The sequence below is a fragment of the Haplochromis burtoni genome, unplaced genomic scaffold (assembly GCF_018398535.1).
Source record: "Haplochromis burtoni strain Fernald_Lab_line unplaced genomic scaffold, NCSU_Asbu1 Contig_71, whole genome shotgun sequence".
In the NCBI taxonomy this organism is placed as follows: domain Eukaryota; kingdom Metazoa; phylum Chordata; class Actinopteri; order Cichliformes; family Cichlidae; genus Haplochromis; species Haplochromis burtoni.
Genome location: NW_024582432.1, coordinates 1,156 through 22,469, shown reverse-complemented (window position 1 = coordinate 22,469; position 21,314 = coordinate 1,156). Strand labels below are relative to the sequence as shown.

At 40.5% G+C, this 21,314-nt stretch overlaps 1 long non-coding RNA gene across 2 annotated transcripts; it reads left to right on the top strand.

Moving 5' to 3' along the window:
- The first annotated feature begins 204 nt into the window (after positions 1-204).
- LOC106633222 lies at positions 205-4,423 on the top strand. Of its 2 annotated transcripts, none has more exons than XR_006054495.1 (2): positions 205-603; positions 805-4,423. It is a non-coding gene; the product is annotated as an uncharacterized LOC106633222 (long non-coding RNA). The 2 variants fall into 2 exon arrangements; XR_001336355.2 differs by having other exon boundaries at positions 784-4,423.
- Positions 4,424-21,314: the final 16,891 nt, after the last annotated feature.

The following is a 21,314-nucleotide window of genomic DNA, read 5'->3' as shown; positions in this document are numbered from 1 at the left end:
AAAGATGACATTTTGCAGATACAAGGTTTCTATCTCACTGTAATTATATTCCACTGTCACCCTTGGGGTGGGGATCTTGCACTGTCTTGTAACACAACTGGAGACACTGGAGATTTTCACATGACCCTGATAACATGTGTGACAGCAGCAGTGAAAATGAAGTCAGGGACAGAGCTGCGGGATGTGGTGTCATAGTATTCATGCCGATTACATTTGTCGGTCCGATTTCATTGTCAAGAAGCATCTTTTTCTCATTTCGGTATCAGTGTCATTTATATTCTGCCCATAATGAAAAAATGCAGTGCCTTTAAGGGGTATCTCAAATTCCATGTCACACTAAATAATGAATTAAGATCAGTGAATGAGACCGCTGAACGGTTAACCTCATCTCAGCCCCTCCTCCCTGAATCACTCTGCAAGTGGAGCCAATCAGATGCTTGCATCCCATTGACCGCGTCCCACAGGCTCCACCTCCTCTCCTCCTTCATTATATAATCCTATGAACATCGGCATCACAACACTGTGGTGCTGCTGCTGCGAGCCGCTCAGGAGACAAGGCTGCACTGAAAACATTCACTCATTGATGGATACTGAAAATACCGGGTAAGTGCCTCCTCTCTGTGGCAGATCTGTCTCATCTGTTGGCTTTATTTTTCCCTTCTTCCATCCTTTTCCTGTGAATGTCTCCAGCCCTCTTAGAATGTTTGCTCAGTAGTTGTGTTTTCTTCTCTGTCTTGCCCTATTTTTTCTTCTTTCCCCCCATCTCCTGCTTTCTATTTTCAGGTCTTTTCTCTGTGTCTCCAGTTGCAGGCACATGCTGGCGTTAAGTACTGAGAGCAACAACAACAAGACCAGTAGCAGCAACCTCTCTGTCATTGACAGCACTCGAAGCAGCTTCAGAGAAACCCCCTGTAGCATCATAAACGGCAGCAATCATCAAACGTACTCAAAGAGGACCCCCGCTGCCGACGGGCAGCTTTTCGCGCTTCGTCACTCAAGGACGGCAGCTCTGAGATGGGCTGCTCCTCAGGGCGCCAGCCCCCAGCCTCGGTCCTTCATCCGGACCTGGACTGCGGCAACAGCAGCGAGGCCAACAACTTGCCCCAGGACTCTGAGAACCAGGGTTTGAACGGCTGTGGCGAAGGAGGGGAGATGGAGGGAAGTGTCGGAAGGTGTTCGGCCAAACCTCCAGAGTCTCTCCCAACGCTGGAAAGGCTCGCCCAAGCTACAGGCGGGACAGAGAAGTCCTGGTACCGCTGCGTGTTCCCGTTCGGCGTGATATCTCTGGTGATCGGCATGGCAGGAACTGGAGTGACGTTTACCTTTAACACGTTGCTCCAGACCAAAGTAGTGTCCGTGGCGCTGCTGTGTGTCGGCGTCGTGATGTTGCTTGTGGCAGCAGTCTGCTGGAGGGCCCACAGACTGAGGAGGAGGAAAAAGAAAGAAGGTGGATTCTTCATTGCTGATCAGGGTACTTTGTGATGGAGGGCGTTGTTCAGGCTGATGTATTCCAGAGGGGACAGAGCAGTCGGAGTTGGACTTTTTGAATGAGAAGGGCAACTAAAAAAGAAAAAGACAAGAAGTTGTAGGGCCTGAACTTGAAAAGACTGAAAAAAGTTGGATGTCATTGTTAGTATTTCTGCCAGGTAAACTTTGTAACACCTTAAACTTTAGAAAACCTTCTAGCAAAGGAACCATCATCATGACCAGATACACAGGGTAGAATACACATTGCACACTCCATACAAGCCCTCCCTCTCCACTCTTCTGTTCAATCCAGTAATGGATCCACCTGGATGAAAGCGGAGCCTAAAGCACATCACAGATCATTGCTCCAAGGCTGGCCTCGCTGTGCTGTGGAAATGCATTAGAGATAGGCACCTCAGGGATAGCTACAGTACTTAATACCTCTGAATCCCTCTGCTGCAGGTTACTGGATAAAAAGAGGTGTGATTGTGTGGGACAGGGGAGTTAACAGTGACCAGACGAGCCTTTCTGGATACGGTAGAGCAAGAGTATCAAACAAGCGATCTGATCTGACATATGTGGCCATGCGCATCAGTTCAACCCCCACCCATTCAATTAGTTTACAAAGAGACAACAATTTTTATTATTGGATTACTGAACGAGAACTGCACTTGTAAATGAAGCATGATTTCCCCTTGCCACAACAGAGCTGCCCTTTTGGCACGTACGCTCTGTCTCCAGCGGCTCCGGTTCGGCGACTCATTAGATGAAAGGGCCAGGGAGTCAGTGAGGGGTCACATCTGAGGAAGAGGCAAGAATTCATCCCAAAGCACGCTCATTATATGAAATTAAACAAGCAAAATAGCATAGTCAGCATGTTCCTCATATCTCTCTCTCTGCATTCCATTCTGCTGTCACCAGTCCTAAATGCTTACTGCAATAAAGATTTGTTTCGGAGGGGCAAAAATTCCAGTTATGTCAGATCAATAGAAATGACTACGCCATAAAGTGCTAATCTTTTTGGAGGTAATGGTGTGGTCAAACCTGCATTCCGTCAGCACTTTCGGACTTATCATAGATCATAAGAAAGAAGGACGTAGCCAATCTGTGAACTTACATTTTTTTCTCATGACCAGCAGGGGGTACCTGATCCTGTGACATAAAGAAGCCCAACTGTAGGGATAACTTCAAAGTTTAGTGTAAAACGCATGGACAACCGTGTGATTGATCCATGCAGAGGCCTTTGTTTTTCAGTCACATGTACACCTTGCTTGTGACGTGAGACTACGCCCACTGCTTATATATAGTCCATATTTTTACACTATGTCAAGGAATCGCATTACATGCATATCATACAAACTGGTGTATAACAGCTTCAGGCTCGCTGGCCCGATTCCTCTATTCCACGACTCCCGCTGAACCGAGCAAATTCGGCGCTGCTGGGCATTTAGGTGGTTGCGGTGAGGGGCAAATCAATTCTTTCCTTTATATACCTTCCATTCTTACACTCTCAAAGAAAGGGGGTTATACTGCTCTTCATATTAGCTACTAGATCCCCGAGGACAGGCTTAAACAAATTTACCTTGTTCCTCAGTGATAAGACGAGCCGCGCGGTGGTGTATGTCGCAAAGAACCTGTCCTGAACATTGTTCTTTTTTGGGGGGGAAACATTTTCTGCTTTGACTAGATCACTCATTTCGCCAAAACAATAGCAAAAATCCTTCTCCGTCTTAGGGCCAAGCTGTAGCAGTAAGCTGAACACAATAGGTGTAGTAGTTCATGGTTCTGAGCAGCAGGAAGTGTGCAGAAAACCCAGCAGCTCTGTGTCGGCTGTAGCTGTTAATGTACTTAACTGAAAATTATCATCTCCAACTTTTGCATGGAGTTACTCGGAGCAGTACAAGTGTACAAGTGCATATGTGTACCATGTTGGTTGTGTGCACACTAAAGCTACAACTAATGATTTGTTCCCCCGCCCCCCCTCCCTCGTCTGCCTCCATCCCGCTCCGTGTCAACTGTCCAGTTTCGTGAGCTTATTTCACACCTGGCTTATAAAAGCGAAGATAATCCTCGCTTTGTAGAAGCATTCAGCTGTGTGCACGCATATCTGTTCCTATGTCGAGTATTCTTCTGAGTTACATATCATAAATGCTGTAGGTACTAACTGAGAGTGTAGCCTCATTTCTGAATGTACCTCCAACAGTGAGTGTCTTACGAACATCCTTGTACAGAGTGTAAAGATTATTTATATTGTTTATGTACACTCTATTTTGAGTGAGACAGATTTAGAGACACAGTACAGTGCACATCTATTTGAGGCACTAGCCAACAGTTGTTTTTTTTTTTGGTTTCAGCTGGCGGTGTGGTTGTAGTGTTTTCAGCTATGTTGCAGTGATTGCAAACTGTGATTGTTTCATCCCAAGTAACCAACCCAGACAAGGATACATTTGTAATTAAAATCAAGCACATAATCAGTTACAACTTTTAAGATGGAGGGTTTTTTACGTTATGTAAATTTAAATAAAAACGTTGTGTTTTTGGAATGAAACTATCCAGTTGCTTTACGTGGTTGTGGTCAATTTGCTTTGAGTTTACTGGCATGTCCAAGCTTTTCTCTGAGTGCCTTTTACTTGCTACATTAATATTTCTATGTATGGTACATTTAATGTAAGCTGTGCAGGCCTACCGGCACCAGTAATATAGTAGCCTAAAACAGACACGGAAATACATGAAGTTTTTTTTATCAGTCGAGTTCAGTGTGTGTGAGTGCCGTGGTGTGCATGAAGTCAGACTTTGATATGGTTCCTTTATTTAAAGCAACAGAAATACCAAATATATTTATCAAGAATTCATATTTTTTGTCCTTCTGAAATATGTGTACCAGTGTACATTTTTCTTGTTTACTGTTAAGCTTCTAAAGCGCTGAATTAAATGCAAAGATTGATTTTGGAAACAAGCTCTGTGGCTGTTGTTTGTTTTTCACCAGATTGGGGAAATTGCTGCTGAATTGCTATTTGGTGTCATTAGTGGAGTCATTCACACAGCATTATGAGGGCGGCTGCAGCAGCTCGGGTTTTCCTCCTTACTGACCTTTGTACTCATTCTGGGGGACATAATATAAACCACAGAGGCTACTATGTTCAATGTCCAACTAAGTCTGCATTTTGTGTAAATTGACACAGACAAAAAGAAAGGTTTGGAAAAGAAGGTTTGGGGTTTTCTTTTGCAATTCAGTTTTATTCATAAAGCACCAAATCACAACAACAATCGCCTCAAAACAATTTATACTGTGGGGTAAAAAAACTCTAAGGTAATAAGAGAAAACCCCAACAATCAGAACACTGAACACAGAGCCCTGTAAACAAGCACTTGGTGACAGTGGGAAGGAAAAACTCCTTTTTAATAGGAAGAAACCTTCATCAGAACCAGGCTCAGAGAGGAACAGCCATTATTGCGACTGATTGGAGGTGAGTGGAGGGAGACTGGACAAACGACGCATTGTGAAAGTAAACCAAAGATCAATAACAACTAATGGTTAATTACAGAGTCGTAGAAAGACAGTGGGAAAGGGTGTGTAATGTAAAAACACACAATAAATGCTGTTCAATACTAAAAATGTTGGTATCAATCTGATACCAAGTAAATACTAGGCAATACAGACACTGATACATCAAATCTATAAAGGCAGCTTATATAGGGGAGAGTAGTGTGTCGTGACTTATGGGATGAATCGCAATCAATTTGCAAATTCTGAACATATTTTAATGACCACTAAATCAGTGATTTGTGCCTGCCTCTAAAGGACTTTGGGTCGATTTTGTCTTCAGTCTAAACGACTCAGCGAAAGAGAGTATATTTATCCCACACTGGCTTCTCTTCATTGGCCCCATTTAAAATCCTCCTCCTTACATACAAGGCCTTGAATAATCAGGCTCCATCTTATCTTTAAGACCTCATAGTACCGTGCCACCTCAATAGAGCACTTCGCTGTCAGACCGCGGGCTTACTTGTAATTCTCAATTTCCAATATTTAAAAGTAGAATCGGAGGCTTCCAGGTCCCTCTTATGTGGAACCAGCTGCCAGCTTGGATTCAGGGCTTAAAAATGAATTGAATTATGTCTTCTGTGCCGTAAGCTATAAATACAATATATGTCACAGTCAACACAAAAAGGTTCAGACATTTTTAATGTTTAAAGTTTTTCTGTTTGTTTTTTTTTTTAGTTTGTTTGTTTTTTTCATTTTCCTAAAATGGACTACATACCGAGCTTAGAGGATTGAAGCACATCTATTAATATCAGCAGTGGGATCATTACTATCAATATTTGGATTGATTCACCCACCTCCAACACTGTGCATTATGTTACACTCCAGTGGGCAGGCCTACTGGAGTGTAACTAAGGGAGGATTTCAGGGTCACCTCGTCCAAGCCAAACTATATGCTTTTTCAAAAACCAAAGTTTTAAGCTCAACAGTAAAAGCAGAGATTGTATCTGTCTCCTGAATCCAAACTAAGAGCTGGTTCCACAGAAGAGGGGCCTGAAAGCTGAAGGCTGTGCCTCCCATTCTACTTTTAAGTATCCTAGAATAAGCCAGCAGTCTAACCTCATCACTGCTCTGTTGGTGTGATGTGGTACTATGATGTCTTTCAGATATAATTGTGTTTGAATATTCAAGACCTTGTAGGTGAGGAGAATTCATTTTTGCTAGCTACTCTGAAGTTTCAGCTACAAGATTCAATTGAAGAAAACAATAATTAAAAAGTTTCCCCTGATGAAAACAAAGGGCATGACTGACGTGTCCCCAGAAGTAGGCTACCAAAGGCTCCAGCTGATGTACCTTACAGATTGTTGAAACGTGGTGATTCCCTAAAACATAGAGAAATGCTACCAAATGGACTTAAACTCCCATTTGAAGTAAAACTCCAATTTTGCTGCAGTTAAAACTAGTTGACGTTTGTTCAGCTGCCATCAAGTCGTTTAGGGGTTAAGCATAACAGCTACCATGATTAAGTATGTATTTTGTTGCCCCAGGCAACTACCAATCAGTGCACATTTAGCTCTAAGCTGGCTATGTGCATGCTCATACAAAATGATCCCTATGAGCGCCACCTACTCTAGACGTTTCATCACAGGATGATGATAAAAGTCCAACATAAAAATGCAAGACTGTTGATGTCAAGACTGAAAATGAATGCTATAGGAAATCATTAATCCTGAGTTTTAGCACTCAGAGTGGTCAGATAACCAACAGATTATTATTTTAATTCCAAAAATAAATCCTGTTTATTTCTCTGCTGCACATTGGAGCTTTCAAACTTTAAACTGGATGCTTTAAAATAATAAAGGTTTCTGTCCCATAACCTGATAAGGGAGACATGGAAATCCCTTTGCCAACAAATCAAAGTAAAATTAATTTCTTTGACTGAACAGTTACAGATGTAGCACCAGATTAGGACCAACTATGAAAACATTTCTATATTTTCTGCATCATCAACTGAATACATGCAAATTCCAGTGAAACTGTAACGCATAATTTGCACTGCTTGCATGATGTTATTAAGGTACAGATTAAAAGTTGTACATATAAAGTGTATCCTAACAACAGAGAATCTATATTTAAATAATTTATTTAATATTTAAAACATGGAATCAGTAAAAAACTGGGACTTTTAGAATACTTCACCAGGTTACTGTTCAGCATAAGTTACCATGGTGACTTACCAGGTAAAAAAAGAACTACATAGCATGAGAAAAGCTGAATTTGAGCTCAAAATAGCTCACAAATCCATTATTCCCATTTCTTAGTACCCCTCCTTAGGTTTATCTTTTAACTAAACTGAGCACTATCAAAAGCTTTATGTCATACCTTGCTCATTTTCTAATCATCCTTTTGAAAACAAATCAACAAAGCAGTGATAGAAAAGACAAAATTAACTGTTTAGAAAGAAACTGTGACTGGAAAGCAAAGCAGACAAAAAAAAAGTGTAAGCAAGACGTTCTTGAAAAGAGATTACCAGAGACATAGAGGAGACCTTTCATGTATTCTTGAATACTACAAACAAAAAAATGCTGTCACTCAGGCAAGACCAATTATCCCTCACTTTTATTTTCAATGCTCCATCACGCCATCCTGTCCCATGTAACTCATTATAATGCGCCGCTTATTCATCACGCTAATCATCCAAATCTGTCAGAGGCTGAGCCCTCTATTGATTTTCGCCACTGAATCCGCATTCATCGCCCATCCTTCCACCTTTGTGCGCGCAGCTGCTTTCTATGAGTATTCAAATGAGCACCCATCCTCAGTGCGCCCACGCTTTCTTCTCTCCTTCCTCCACCTCCTCCTCTCATCCGCCAGTCTACAAGGGATTGTGTCATTCCCTCTCCCTCTCCCGCTCGCCTTGGATGGAGCTAAAAATAGACCGGGCTGATGTCGAAAGCAAAGGGAGACTGGGAGCGAGAGGGGTGGGCTGCTGCATGAGAGGAAAAGTGGCGAAGCAGTTCGATTCCATCGCCCAATTTACGCTGGAGTTAACAGCCAGTAGATGGACGCAGAACATTTTCAGACGGAGCGAAGATAACATGGTTACACTGCGTGTTTAAGAGCAAACTATAATAACAGCTTCTATTAAACATCATTTTTAGAAATGAGGTCAAATGTCCAGACTATGTAATTACGTTTTCATTTTAAATTACACATTCACTGCCCCACTTCATAACAATGATAAATGTGTAATGTGTAAACCTCTACACATTAAATTAAACAATTTAAAGGCAGAAACAGAAGAAGGAATATATATATTCTGAGCATGCCCAGAAGGCACCCCAAAAATTTGGCTCATCTGGGCTAAAATTTGGGATGGCTCTTGGCAAGGTCTCACATTAATTCAGAAGCTGTGCCCATAGCTTCATAAACTAAAATGTATACTAGGACTTTCCAAAACTGAGGGATTCTCTTAAAATTCATAATCAGAATTATATCAGGTGATTAAAAATCTAGATAAATGCTGAAAAATCTTATTTGGGCTCACTGGAAAAGATTAGAGACTTCTGACCTGATTCATTTGGGTTTGGCAGACTAGAATTTACAGCAGGCTTTCTGCAGGTAAGTCACTGTAAACATTAAAATGTCTCTATTTGTGTATTCATTGTGATTTTCATGAATGAACACCCACCCACCTAAACACACACACACACACACACACAAAAATGACTTCCTGTGCAGCTGCCCAAAGCATTTGTTGTTGTCTACTCTAACTGCTTCATCATCATTCTTAGCCTCAGCAGAGATGTATTTAAAAAAATCCTAATAGCACACTAAAACTGAGTTGCTGATGTTATGTGAGTTTTAATAGTCTCATTGTGTTGAAAAAAATTATTAGAGCTGGTATTCACGGGCTAGAATTTGTATAAACTCTTCTCACACTGCATGATTCAGTGTCTGTGTCTGTAAGGTGACATAATATTTAGTTTCCCTTATTGATCCTAATTTTGTATAGATTCACTTTTTCTTTGTTCTTTGTAAATGTATTTTAAGAAGTTTTTAGTGCAGTCAAACAAAATGCCCTGTTGAAACACATTTTTAATATACTTGATATAATTTTGAATTCTTTTATTCATGTGAATATAGTACTCATGTAGAATTCCTTTCACTGTTTAGTAAAAATTTGTTTAAATGTTTAGTAATTGATATCAAATGAACAAAGTTTTTGACCACAGCTTTATTTATGCATTTTCAAAAAATTCAATTTCATTTTTCAGTTCAGTCTTATTTATTTAAAGCCGAGTCACAACAGTTGTCTCAAGGTGCTTTATATTGTAGAGCCGACAATAACACAGAGAAAACCCCAATAATCAGACTACCCCCTGTGAGCAAGCACTTGGCGATAGTGGGAAGGAAAAACGCCCTTTTAACAGGAAGAAACCACTGGGAGGACCAGACTAAAGGCCGCTCGCAGGCTATGCAGGCATAGTCAGAAAGCATTCAGTGTGGATAATTTATTCAGCCGGCCTCCCAGGTGTACAAAAGATTATTTACAAAGAAAATAGGAAACTAACTTAAGTCAACACAAAACATCTATATACAAAACACAGTCTGCATGTTACCCTCTCTGTAACATCTCACTGAAAAAAAAGAACCCAGGTAGGCCCTGACCGCCTTCTTTTATACCCCATAGCCCCTCCCACTAGGCGTAATAGTCATCTCTTTATTATTTCTTTTACCAAACAATCTTTCCCCCTCAGCTTATTTCCCGCTGTATTCCTACAATACATATATGTATATACAGACATTTATGGCCAATTCCAGGCAGCCTACAGTGTTTCACAATAACAAAAAACAAACCAAAAAATAATGCAGTTCACGTGACCTTTCAAGCGCGCGCGAACCCACTATTTAAACCCCGGAACACCATACCATCGGCTTGCATAACCCCCGTATAATCGGCGATCACAGCGAGTCTCCACGACCGGCTTTATTAAAGGTAAGTGGGAAAAAATGCTGGCCACCCTCTGCGCTGCTCAAAATATACCTCTCACCCCTTTTTGTTTATCTGCCCGGTCGACGAAAAGACGTGCAGCCACGGTAATTGTAGAAACTAATGGTGGTGGTGCGTGTATGTGCCCAGATCAGCTGTCTGCGGCCCGGGACGGTGTAACTCCGTCACAGGCAACCATCTTACACGACCAACAGCTGCCCTAAATAATACGATGTTCTCCTACGATGTGAGAACATCGTATTATTCACATGTATTCACACTAAATACATCCACACATGTATTCAATATGACATGATATTTTAAACGAAGCTTATGCACAAGTTCAATAAAGAAGATCTATGGCCTCACATCTGTCCACTCCCAGGGGCTGCTGGTCAAATCTAAGCTTTATTACTTCCACTTTCCCAAGCTGTCAAGTGGATTGTTAATATGGCTCCATTCTATTCCGCTGAAGTTGTTTAAAAGAATTCCTTTTTAAACTTTTAAACTTTTTTAAACGTCCATTTATTGTGCTTACAACGAACAACAATAACACACATGCACTAAAAACACTACCAAGAGCATAACATAATTTGGGCAAAGACAAATTAATCATACGTGTGCCATATATGAATAAAGCAAAGAAGTGCCCGGGACCTGGTAAAAACAGTCTGTAAACGTCATATTTTTATTTTTCACTCCAAATGAGTGCCTGACCCCCCAAAACTCACCAGAGATCAAGTCAGAAGTCGTTGTCCTGTAGACGTCTATAGAACCAGCCACAACTATCGCCATCTGGTGCTGTTTAGATAGAATGCTGGTTTAAAGCAATTTTGGATTGGCTTCGTTTTTCGGCCCAGAAGCTATGTCTGTGTTTTGTACTGTCTATGGTTAGCGTTGACTGAAAACTTATCATTCAGCCCTCCAAATACAGTCACTTCTGGCTGTAAAAAACAAACATGGCGGTACTGAAAATGCTAATGCTGAAAGTAAAACATTTTAAAAAGCCAGTGGCAAACGTCAAGCCCGTGTTTATAAAAAGTTTAAACACTTTTGTTTTAAGATAAAAAGTAAAATGTCCCTTTTGTTTACCACTTAAATCCAAGGTATAGAAATTATGTGACAAAATTGTGAAAAAGCAATAAAGAGACAGCTTTCTCATGTTTGCTCAGCAGCGGTTACTTAAATAAGTTCATCACTTCGGCACAACTTCCAGCTGCATTTGAGGAGACCACAAGAGTGAAGCTTCAGTAAATTAGCTCTAATCACCTTAAACATCTCTCCATACTTGCATGCTGATTGCTTCTTTCCACTCACTCTCCCTGAACTGTTCCCCAGCTTCCCTCTTATCATTTTCTCTTCTGTGGTTACAGCTAACATCATCGACAAATCATCTCATTACCACGTTCCGTTAATTAGCCAGCCTTAGATTCCTTCTGCGTGGTTGCTACTTGTTTATGGCAGGTCGAGTGTCAAAGGTTGCTAATTATCGCGGCATGAAGTTTCCTCCATGTTCTGGTCTGTTAGCAGCATCTCTCTTCCCTTCTGCCTACTAGCCTTCTGCTTCATCTTCAGTGTTCACTTTAGCTACGTGCTCACTTCATTTAGAGAAGAACATGAAAATAGCATCCTGAAAATGATATGATTACACACAGAAGCCTAATGGACTTGGGCACAAGGTCAACTCTGAAAGATGGAGCTGAGGTTCATATGAGGTTGTGCATTTCTGAAGCTGAGAACACCTGGATCACATGACTTTGAGCAATGCAGAAAAAACAAAGAATTGTAAAGATTGTAAAGATTTCTGTAGCTTTGAATGCAAGTTTACATCACCGTCTGTGCAGATTTGGCATCTAAACCATTGTACATAAAATGTCATCATTATTTATTAAATATTCAACATCGTTTCTCAGTGGTTGACTATGCAGACGTCATTTATATGCATGGTCCTGGCCCAGGCTGATCTCTGCTTTGAATTTCAAAACATTACGCAGTTGCTACTGGCATTTATGCACAAGGTATCCTTTTGGCAATGAGAGCCTCAACTTGTCATTTTTTGTGTGAAAGTAAATTAAAAATCAAATGAAAATAAAAAGCAAGTGAGGGAAACAAATGAAACCAAGTGCATAAAAAGGTCTGTAGTCTCCTAATACCATCGCCAGCCAGTTTGGTCTTCTTATGTGGACTTATAGGTCTCTAAAAAGGGGGCTGTTTTCTCAGGGCTGACATTACTGTGGTCATCACCACATTGAGGTAACACATTTATGCATAAAGGTGAGGGGCAGCATCTGAGAAAATGGCATTTCATGACAGGTGAGAATGTTGACCATGCTTTTAAAACCCTTCATGCAATGCATCGCTCTTCTTAAGCCGCGTGCATGCTGGGAATAAGTCGCGCACCGCACATTGGTTTTAAAACTGACAGTTGGTCGCTTGCGTCGATTCCAGTGGTTGCCTGGGTAACCCTCTTTTGTTTTTACCACCAGGTTATGTGTCTGTCAATAGCGTCAAAGTAAATTGTTTTTCGGTGTGGATAAACTTGGTTATATTCTTATATTAAAGTTTAATAAATGCATTGTTGTGTATATCAGTGGTGTCAAGCTCATTTTAGTAAATGGGCTACATACAGATAACTTTGACCTCAATGCTTATCAAGGGAAACCTTTGTGTGACATTTTATAAAAATGTCGACATTTCATGACCTTGATTTCTAAAATGGAATAAGAATAAATAATAATAATTTTTAAAAAATCCTCACTGTTTCCACATTTGGCTAGTCTAAATTCATTATAGTAAATCAGCATAGCTGGGTTTACAGCAAATTTACTTTACGTAAGGGTCCCAGTTGGTTGGTGTCTAGTACTGTTTTTGGTGTGGTATCACAGGACAAGGGTGATTTCTTTGTTAGTAACAAGGCTGTTAAAATGATGACGACTCAAACCTCTGGACATCCTTTGGACTCGCATGACGTGATCTGTTCTTAATGACAAAATGCAAAGTACACTTGCAATATTCACATTTCATATAAGTCATCCAGTGGGCCAGATAAGATGCTCTGATGTTCTGGTTCTGGCCAGCACACGAAAGCCAGCTGTGTATGTTTGACACAGCTGGCGTTTTGTGTGTAAATTTTTCGAAAGCTAAAAATTATTTAAACTAATTAGATTAGTAGTCAAGTGTCTAACCCTAACCCTTAAGACAAGGTTTAAAAGGATAACACTGTTCGTTAGCTGAGATGCAAGTAGAGTCCAAGCTCTAACACCCTTTGGCTTGTTGACTCAACACGGTTACCAGAGCAGATTTAAGAGGCCTGTTTTGCAAAATAGAAGTTTACTGATGCAATCAACCATCTGTGGATATAAAGTCAATAATAGAATTTAAATTGGACTCTAATATAAACTGTTAACTAGTGTAAGGAGGTTAAAACTAGAAGAGTGTTTGTCTGGCTACGGAGCAATGCACAACTGAGCGTAATCTTAAGAACTGAGGCAGGCCTGCAAATCTGTAGAAGATAAAATTTTTCTGATCATGATATTATTCCTCGTGTATTAGACATGTGTATAACATATAGAAAGATTCTTGAATACGTCGCAATGTTCTATGGCAAAATATTTCAAACAGCCTCCCATTCAGGAAGTCATCTCATGAATGTCCTCCTCATTAGTGATGGATCAGACCTATTGTGCAGCACCACAGCAGATGGCGAAAATTACTCTCTGTTGTCATAACTTCCACAGAGTGTTCAGGGGTTCATTTACACTTTAAGTAAGTGCAGTGCTAAAAAAAGGAAACTAATTAAAAGGTGTGTGATTTTGAACCCATCTCTCAACGGGTTGGTGATTTTGGTTTCTCCTAAATGTTACATCATTTTGTTCTCAACAAATGTCAAAGTGTATGCCAGTGAAGATATTCAGCTTGAATATTTCATTTATCAAGAGCCAATGTGTAATTTAATATCCAACAATGGAGTATTAGGGTCACATTTAGAAAAAAAATATTGTTGATTGTTTTGAGAAAAAATGTCAAAATGTGAAGATTACATTTGTTTTTGTCACAGTGCGTGGAAGCAGACTGTGTGGAGGTGGACCCATGTGCAGACACGTGAGAACAAAACTTCATCTTAACAGAAAGTGAGCCATTCATTAAAGGCTGGTCTTTAGAGTACAAAACAAGGGCCAAAGGCAAAACTAAACACTAACCTAAACTGGGTGAACTAAGGCTAAACATAAAAAACCCTGAACATGAACATGGAAACCTGACATGAAAAACCTGAGATGTGAAGACTTGGCATGAGTACATGAAAATCCTAGAAAACATGGCATGAGCAGAATAGCAGACGATTGGACGAAGCTTGAAAACACACAGACTACATGCACACAGGAGGTGATCGGGGGCAGTGGGAACACATGGGGTAAACAGCTGATTAGAATGAACATAATGACGCCACAGGGGAAGCGCATTGGACACCAGACCTCTTCAAAATAAAACAGGAAACATAATGGGACACAGACATGACACGAGCTTGACAACGGAAACATGACAGGTTAAGACACACAGACTCAACATGATGGACCAACAAGGGAGATGTAAACGCAAGGGGTGGTGACACAAAGGAATCTAAGAAGCTCTGAACTTAAATGGCAACCTAGGCAAAATAAAATGAGCTTAGATAACCTAATGAACTTCATTAGGACTCCCTGTAGAAAATTAAAGGCAAGACTAAGATGGTTTCGACATGTAGAGAAAAGTGACAGTCGATATATTAGACAAGGCAGAAGGAAAAGGGAGACTAGAGAGAATATTCACAGATGAACTTGCAGACATTGACGTGACAGAAATGGACGCTAAGGAGAGTGTGAGATGGAGTCAGATGATCCGCTATGGAGACTCCCTAAAGGGAGCAGCCGAAAGAAGAAGAAGAAAGTAATTTCTTGGCTCCAGAACATGGCTGGAGACAATGTCACAGTTTTTGTCCCTTTCTGCCAAGTTTTCTTAAACCCATTTATCCCAGTCTGTTACACGTTGTACTCACCAGTCCCCTTACTGCAAACGGACCCCATATTACAGCTTTGGTACTAACAGTCACATTTGTACAGTCAGCTATCCCCCACGAATTCATTTAATGGAAGGGCTGATCTCTATGAAAAAGCTGAAACAGAATGTATTGGACGTTCTCACATCCTGGGACAAAAGTTGGTTGTTTCAGACATCCTAAATAAAACACACTAAGTGTGATCTTAAAATTTTGGAGAAGAGAATCCAGATCCACCACACACCGGCAACATCCAATTTTAAAACGAACAACTGACAATGGTGAAAAAGCTGATCTCAAGGCTCCAGAATGTGACTTCAAAAACCAATGGGTGGTGCATAGGTTTGCACCCATAAACTGAATCAAGAATCGATGCTTCAATCAGTGATAATCAAACATAAAAACCAATGCTTATTATGAAGCAATTGCCCATTGAGTTTCTAAATATCGTACAGTTTGGCATTTTAGAATTTGAGTCTGGGGGGATTGACTCAAGTCCAACCTCATGGTTATCATCTCATTTCCCTCTCGTTTCTGTTCTTCCTGTGTTTCTCCAGTTGGTTTCCTGTGTTAAGTTTATTTGGTTAATTTATTCTATGTTTCATTAAGACGAGGTTGTTAAGGTTTCTTTGAATCTTTTTATTTTCCTACCTAACTCGAGTCTGGGTCCACATAAAAGCTTTGTAACTAAGGGACACATTCTCATTGAAATGACAGTAAGTGAGACCTAATGATCACAGATGGTCCAAGTGTCCTCTTTTTGGAGAATCAGAAGCAGAAAACTAAAGCCAGTCTCTTTATGGAAAGAACAAAACAGCCGTGAGTGATCAGCAAAATCCAATATTTTTTAGAAAGTGTAAATATGTTGCTGTTAACCCTTTTTTTCCTGAATGATCAAAGACGCACTTGGCGAGTTTTCATGAGTCATTCATCATGGAGTATCTGCCACCGGGGGGCCATGAATGCATAATTACCTGAATAACAAAGCTTGTTCAGGGTTTGTGTACTGGGCAAAGCTGATAAAGGTCACCAGGAAACCGCTGCACTTCAGACAGATAAGTGTAAAATATGAGTGATGTGCAGCCAAGTGATAATGTCAGTTTCAGCATCATAATACTGCTAATAGGATTTGAGTAGCTCAAGCTGTAAAAAAAACCAAAACAAAAACGGATTCAGCCAGTAATCCTGTAGAGGGATCACAGAAAAACATTTATGGTTTCCTGATTATTGAATAATACATTTTGTTTGTTTAAAAGGGAAAAGTTTCAGGAAATCTGTTCTTGTCAGTGGAGGCTGGTGATGGAGTAAAATCCACAAATTACATAATGTCATTTGCCACAAGGACACACGTCCCCTCCTTTTTACATTCATTGTAAAAATAGGTTATAAATCAGTGACTGGCCAGATTTACTAGAAACCTTTACTGAGCGCTCTGGAAAGAAATGACATGAATAATATGTGCATAATGATTGACTAGATGCCTATCAGTCAAACAGACTGACAGCCTCCAGTACTTACTGGCATTTCACTTGCTACTCATGTTGCGAGATTATTTTGATAGCTGCTCTAAGGAGCAAGATAGAAGTAAAGGCTGGCTGGCCATGGAAGAGAAACTGTGAAACCTTCTGTGCAGCCCCTGCAGAAGTTACTGCCCACAGCACTCTCTGGTCCTTGGTAGACTAATGTTGTATATTTTTCCTACTCAGTAAATAAGAGGAGCTTCTCTGTAGTGAAGTGAAACCATGTGCTAAAGCCATCTCAACCATGTGATTCCTGCTTCTGCTGCTTTTTTTTATCTTTAACCTTTTTCTGCTTCTTTCTCATTTTCCTGTTTAGGCTCACTCTTCAGCCAATCACATTTCAACCTATTTTCTATTCTTTATTTGTATAGCACCAAATCACAACAACGTTTGCATCAAAGCACTTTATATTGTAAGGTTAAGACTCGACAACCACACAAAGAAAACAGAGAAAACCCCAACAGTCATTTGACCCTTATGGTCAAGCGATTTACAACAGTGGGAAGGAAAAACGTTGATTGTCATCTCCAAAAGATCAATTGGAGAAAAAGTCTATTAATTATCAATAGTACTGAAAGAAGCTGTACATAATGTTACATCTGTGAGATGGTTATGAGTAATTGTTTCTAATGGTTAAAATTTTAATTGTGAAGAAATTAATGAAGTCATTACTAACTAAGGTTAAAGGAGCGGTTGGCTCAACAGCCTGGCTACAGTGCTGAAGAGAAACACAGAGTGGTGCTTATTTTCTAAGATGTTCTAGCTTCACGGAGGGCTTTTTTATGGAGCAGCAAACTGGCTTTCCAGGATAAATGACGATCTTCTAGATTAGTGAGACCCAATTTCCTCTCCAGTTGCTTATCTGCTTTAAAGCATATGAAGATTACATTTGACATAAGATGTTATCTATGACTTTTTAATAAATTGGCTACACAAAAACATCACTGTGTAACAGGAACAGGAAGTGATACTCTACAGCAGAGTGAGCCAACACCAAGTGAGAGCTCCACCTATTTGACTGTCATCAATCTGTCTTTGTTTGATTTTGCTTATTCCGGGTAAGCCATTCCCAGGCCACCTGAGAGAGATATAATCTTTCTAGGACATTCCTGGAACACCTCGCCCAGAAGGCATGAACGACCTCAGCTGACTCCTCTCTATTCAGAGGAGTGTTGGCTCTATTATAGAGCTGCTCTCAAATGACTGAATTCCACACCCTATCTCTAAAATGAGGCCAGCCACCCTACAAAGAAAACTAATTTCCGCCGCTTCTTTCAGTCACTAACCAAAGCTCATGACCATAGGTGAGTGTAGGGACGTAGTCCAGTGAATCAACAGTCTTTTTTTAAGACAGGTGCAGAGTCCACATCACTGCAGATCCGTCTGTCAATCTCCCGCTCCCCTCTCTCCTTGCTCATGATTAAGACTCCAAGATCATTAAAGTCTTCCACTGGAGAATTGGAGTTGAAGTGCTGTTATCCATAACCATGCGCAAACATTTTGGGGAGCTCAAGCTAAAAGGACCTAATGCCCTGGCACACAACATTTCAGATTTAACTTTTATATAACTAAAATATAAATGCACATTTCAGGTGAGAGGCCAAAAGGGAAGATTCCTGACAACCATCTGGGGTGTATCTTACATCATCACCATTAGGTTAAGCACTGTTGGCTGTTTTTGGAAGACAATTATGCATAGGTTGTGTACCCAGTATCCTTAGCTCTGCATACTCAAATACCTACACAAATAGACACAAACATATTACAGTGAATTGAGAGAAGCCCCAAGATTAAGCTCTTAAGCTCTAAGTTCTTTGGGAGTGATACAAAAAGGAAACAAAAGCACCGGCCAATGCGAGTTTCTACGAAACTAACACTTGAATATAAAAAGTCCTAAAACTAGACGTGTAGTCAAGACCGCCCAATCCAAGACCAAGACAATACCAAGAACAGAGGGTATCGAGACCAAGACAAGACCGAGTCAAGACCAAGAAAGTCTTCAAACTGCAGCCAGATGCTGCTTCGTTTACGGGTGTCCTCACCGCTGTCTACTTTCTCACTCACTTACTGAGAGGACAGACGCACGCTCCACTTGACTGCCGCGTCTCTCACCATCTCTGTTTGTCACATAATGATATTATCCTATATCCTTGCATGTGATTGGCCACAATATGGAGAGATTGGAGCATAGTGGAGGCACTGTGTGAGAGCCGAGCAGCGAAAGGAAATTAAGTGAGGAGCCGACTCTCGCTCAATGGGAGTCGACTCTTCTGATTCACTACAAAGCACTCTCTAAGCACGGCTCTTAGAGCTGATGCTTTTGCGCATGACACATTATCGAACGTTACGTTGTGTGTCATGGATACTGTTGACTCCAAATCTCCCGACCACTATGTCGATCTGAGACAGCAAGACCGAGACAGCGAAACCAAGACAAGACCGAGGAATCCGAGCCAAGACAAGACCAAGACCACGTCTCAAGACATCCAACTCTACCTAAAAGGCCTAAAAAATTTAACACAGGTTGTTAGTTCTGTGTTTTACAGTTTGTACATGCACTTAATATATTTTCTAAATGTTATTCAATCACTTCACAGCTAATTCATCATGTACAAAAAAGCAGTAGAGAGCTGAAATTTGGAAACACTTTAGGATTCTTCACCTTGATTATTTATAAAAATCCTCCATTGGAGCATCTCCTTATGTGCCTTTGGTAATCAGAGACTGTGGAAGAGCACAGCCTCCTCTATGCCTCACCGCCACTTCACATAGACTGAGACTTCTCAAGAGGTAGTGAACCTTTTATTAATTTGTCTGACACAATTTTAAACAAGTGCAGCACAACATATAAAAAATGGCAGAGTTTATGGTGACTTTTTTGTACCGCGTAGTGGTATTGAGGACACTTAAATGTGCCTCTCGGCAGCAGCCAATTGTGCCTTTCATGTTTTCAGAGTGGGCCTCTTCAGTTTGAGAAAATTGAGGGCCCCAGAATTAGTCCTTCAAGAATTTCAGTTGAGGCAACTCTTATATGATTGTTAGTCTTTAGAAAAAGTGACTTGGACCATTGTAGAGTCAAAGGCAACGTAGATATACTTTGATTTGTTTTAATTTATTAATTCTAATTAAATGCATCCTAAAGATCAATACATTTGGTGATACATGTTGCACTTATACAATTACAATATGGCATCTTCTTTTTTTTTCCTTTACTCTGTTCTGGAGAGCAGTTTTATCGCTGGCTGTGCTCGATCAGTAAGCAGCTCTGTAAAGATTTGAAGCAGATGCTGAAACAGACGACAAATAACATCTGCTTCAAATCAGCACTCACTGATGAAGCCAATCACCCCACTCCAAACATTCGTCGAAATGTGGATGATGGTTTAAATGCAGTTTATTTTCCTATCATGTTGTGTGACCAGAAAGGAAAAGACAGCAGCACACTCACAGAGCCACAAAAGCCCAGAAAATATGAGACTGAAAGTGACTTCAGTTTTCCTGCTGTGAGATTTCACTTCTTTTTTTTTTTTATTGGAAAAAAAAAACTATCTTTCTGCGATGTAGTCTTTCTTTATATCTCTACATTTCCTTCCTAGGCAGCAGAATAACATTTTAAATTAGTAAGCACTTGCTTATTTTCGACTTAATTTAACCTAATAATGGAAGCTCCCCTCTCATCGGCTCAGCGTTGTTGCATAATGAGGAGCAGAGACTGCAGCCTGCACTATTCATTATAAATAATCATGACCACCACAAAGGTATCCGGCAAAAAGCGTCACGTAGCATTTGTCTCTGTTCCTGCCACAGTATGTTGCCTTTGTAACATTCAGGTGTTTCTGTGAGGCCTCTGCTGTTTGTTTGGGGGGTTTCTCCATCCACAGGCAGTTTCTCCCTAATCTCCCTCTGAAATCGTGTATCACGAACAAGCAAAGTGCATTTCTCCCCAACTCGGGCGAATCAGCAGTGACAGACATGAGAGCAAACGAGATGTCGTATCCTTGGACTCGGTCTCCCTTACCTGTCTTGGCGGATTTTACATCCGTGACATTAGTGTAGGAAAATCTAATGAAACTCTGCTACGTGTGAGAGCTCGATTCACAAATCACTGAACGTCTCTGTAAACACTGGACTCACACGTGCACAAATACACACACCAGCACACGGGACCACTCAATTACACATGCGGACGCTTGCTCGCTCGCACACTGGACGGTTCAATTACAGGGAGGCTTTGCCAAGTCACTGCCTGCAAATGATGCTGCTATATATTCTTCTGGCTGGTCCACGCCTACGCAGTGCAGATGGCCACACAGATGTTAAGAAGTATAAATGGGGAGTGGAAACAATAACATTTTTTAATGTAACCGAGTCCTTTATAATATCATCTTCTATTTTAAAAAAATCATAAAGGCGCTGTGATCCTTTCTGAGGCTGCTGCAGTGGATTGTAAAATACTCAAAGGCACTCCTAATAATTTTCTTCTTCTTCCATGGGGACCACAAGTATATTGCTAGAAGCATCACAAAGAATCAAAAATAATGCACTGCCTGGTCTAAGGTATCCACCAAGTAAAAGGTACATTACATTACATTGTGTCCAATGAAAAAAAGCATCTTTTATTTCATTTTTCAAAACTCCTACATTAAAGTTGCCCATCTCATCCCAGTACACTCTCAAAAAGAAGACGTTCAAAAGAGAGTGTCACTTTATGGTTCAATGAGGTTAGTAAAAGGGCAAAATATGCCAGTGTAAATGTTAAGTTTCTATGTGAACAGCCATTTTTAACTATATTCTTTACACCTCTTACTGAAAACACAT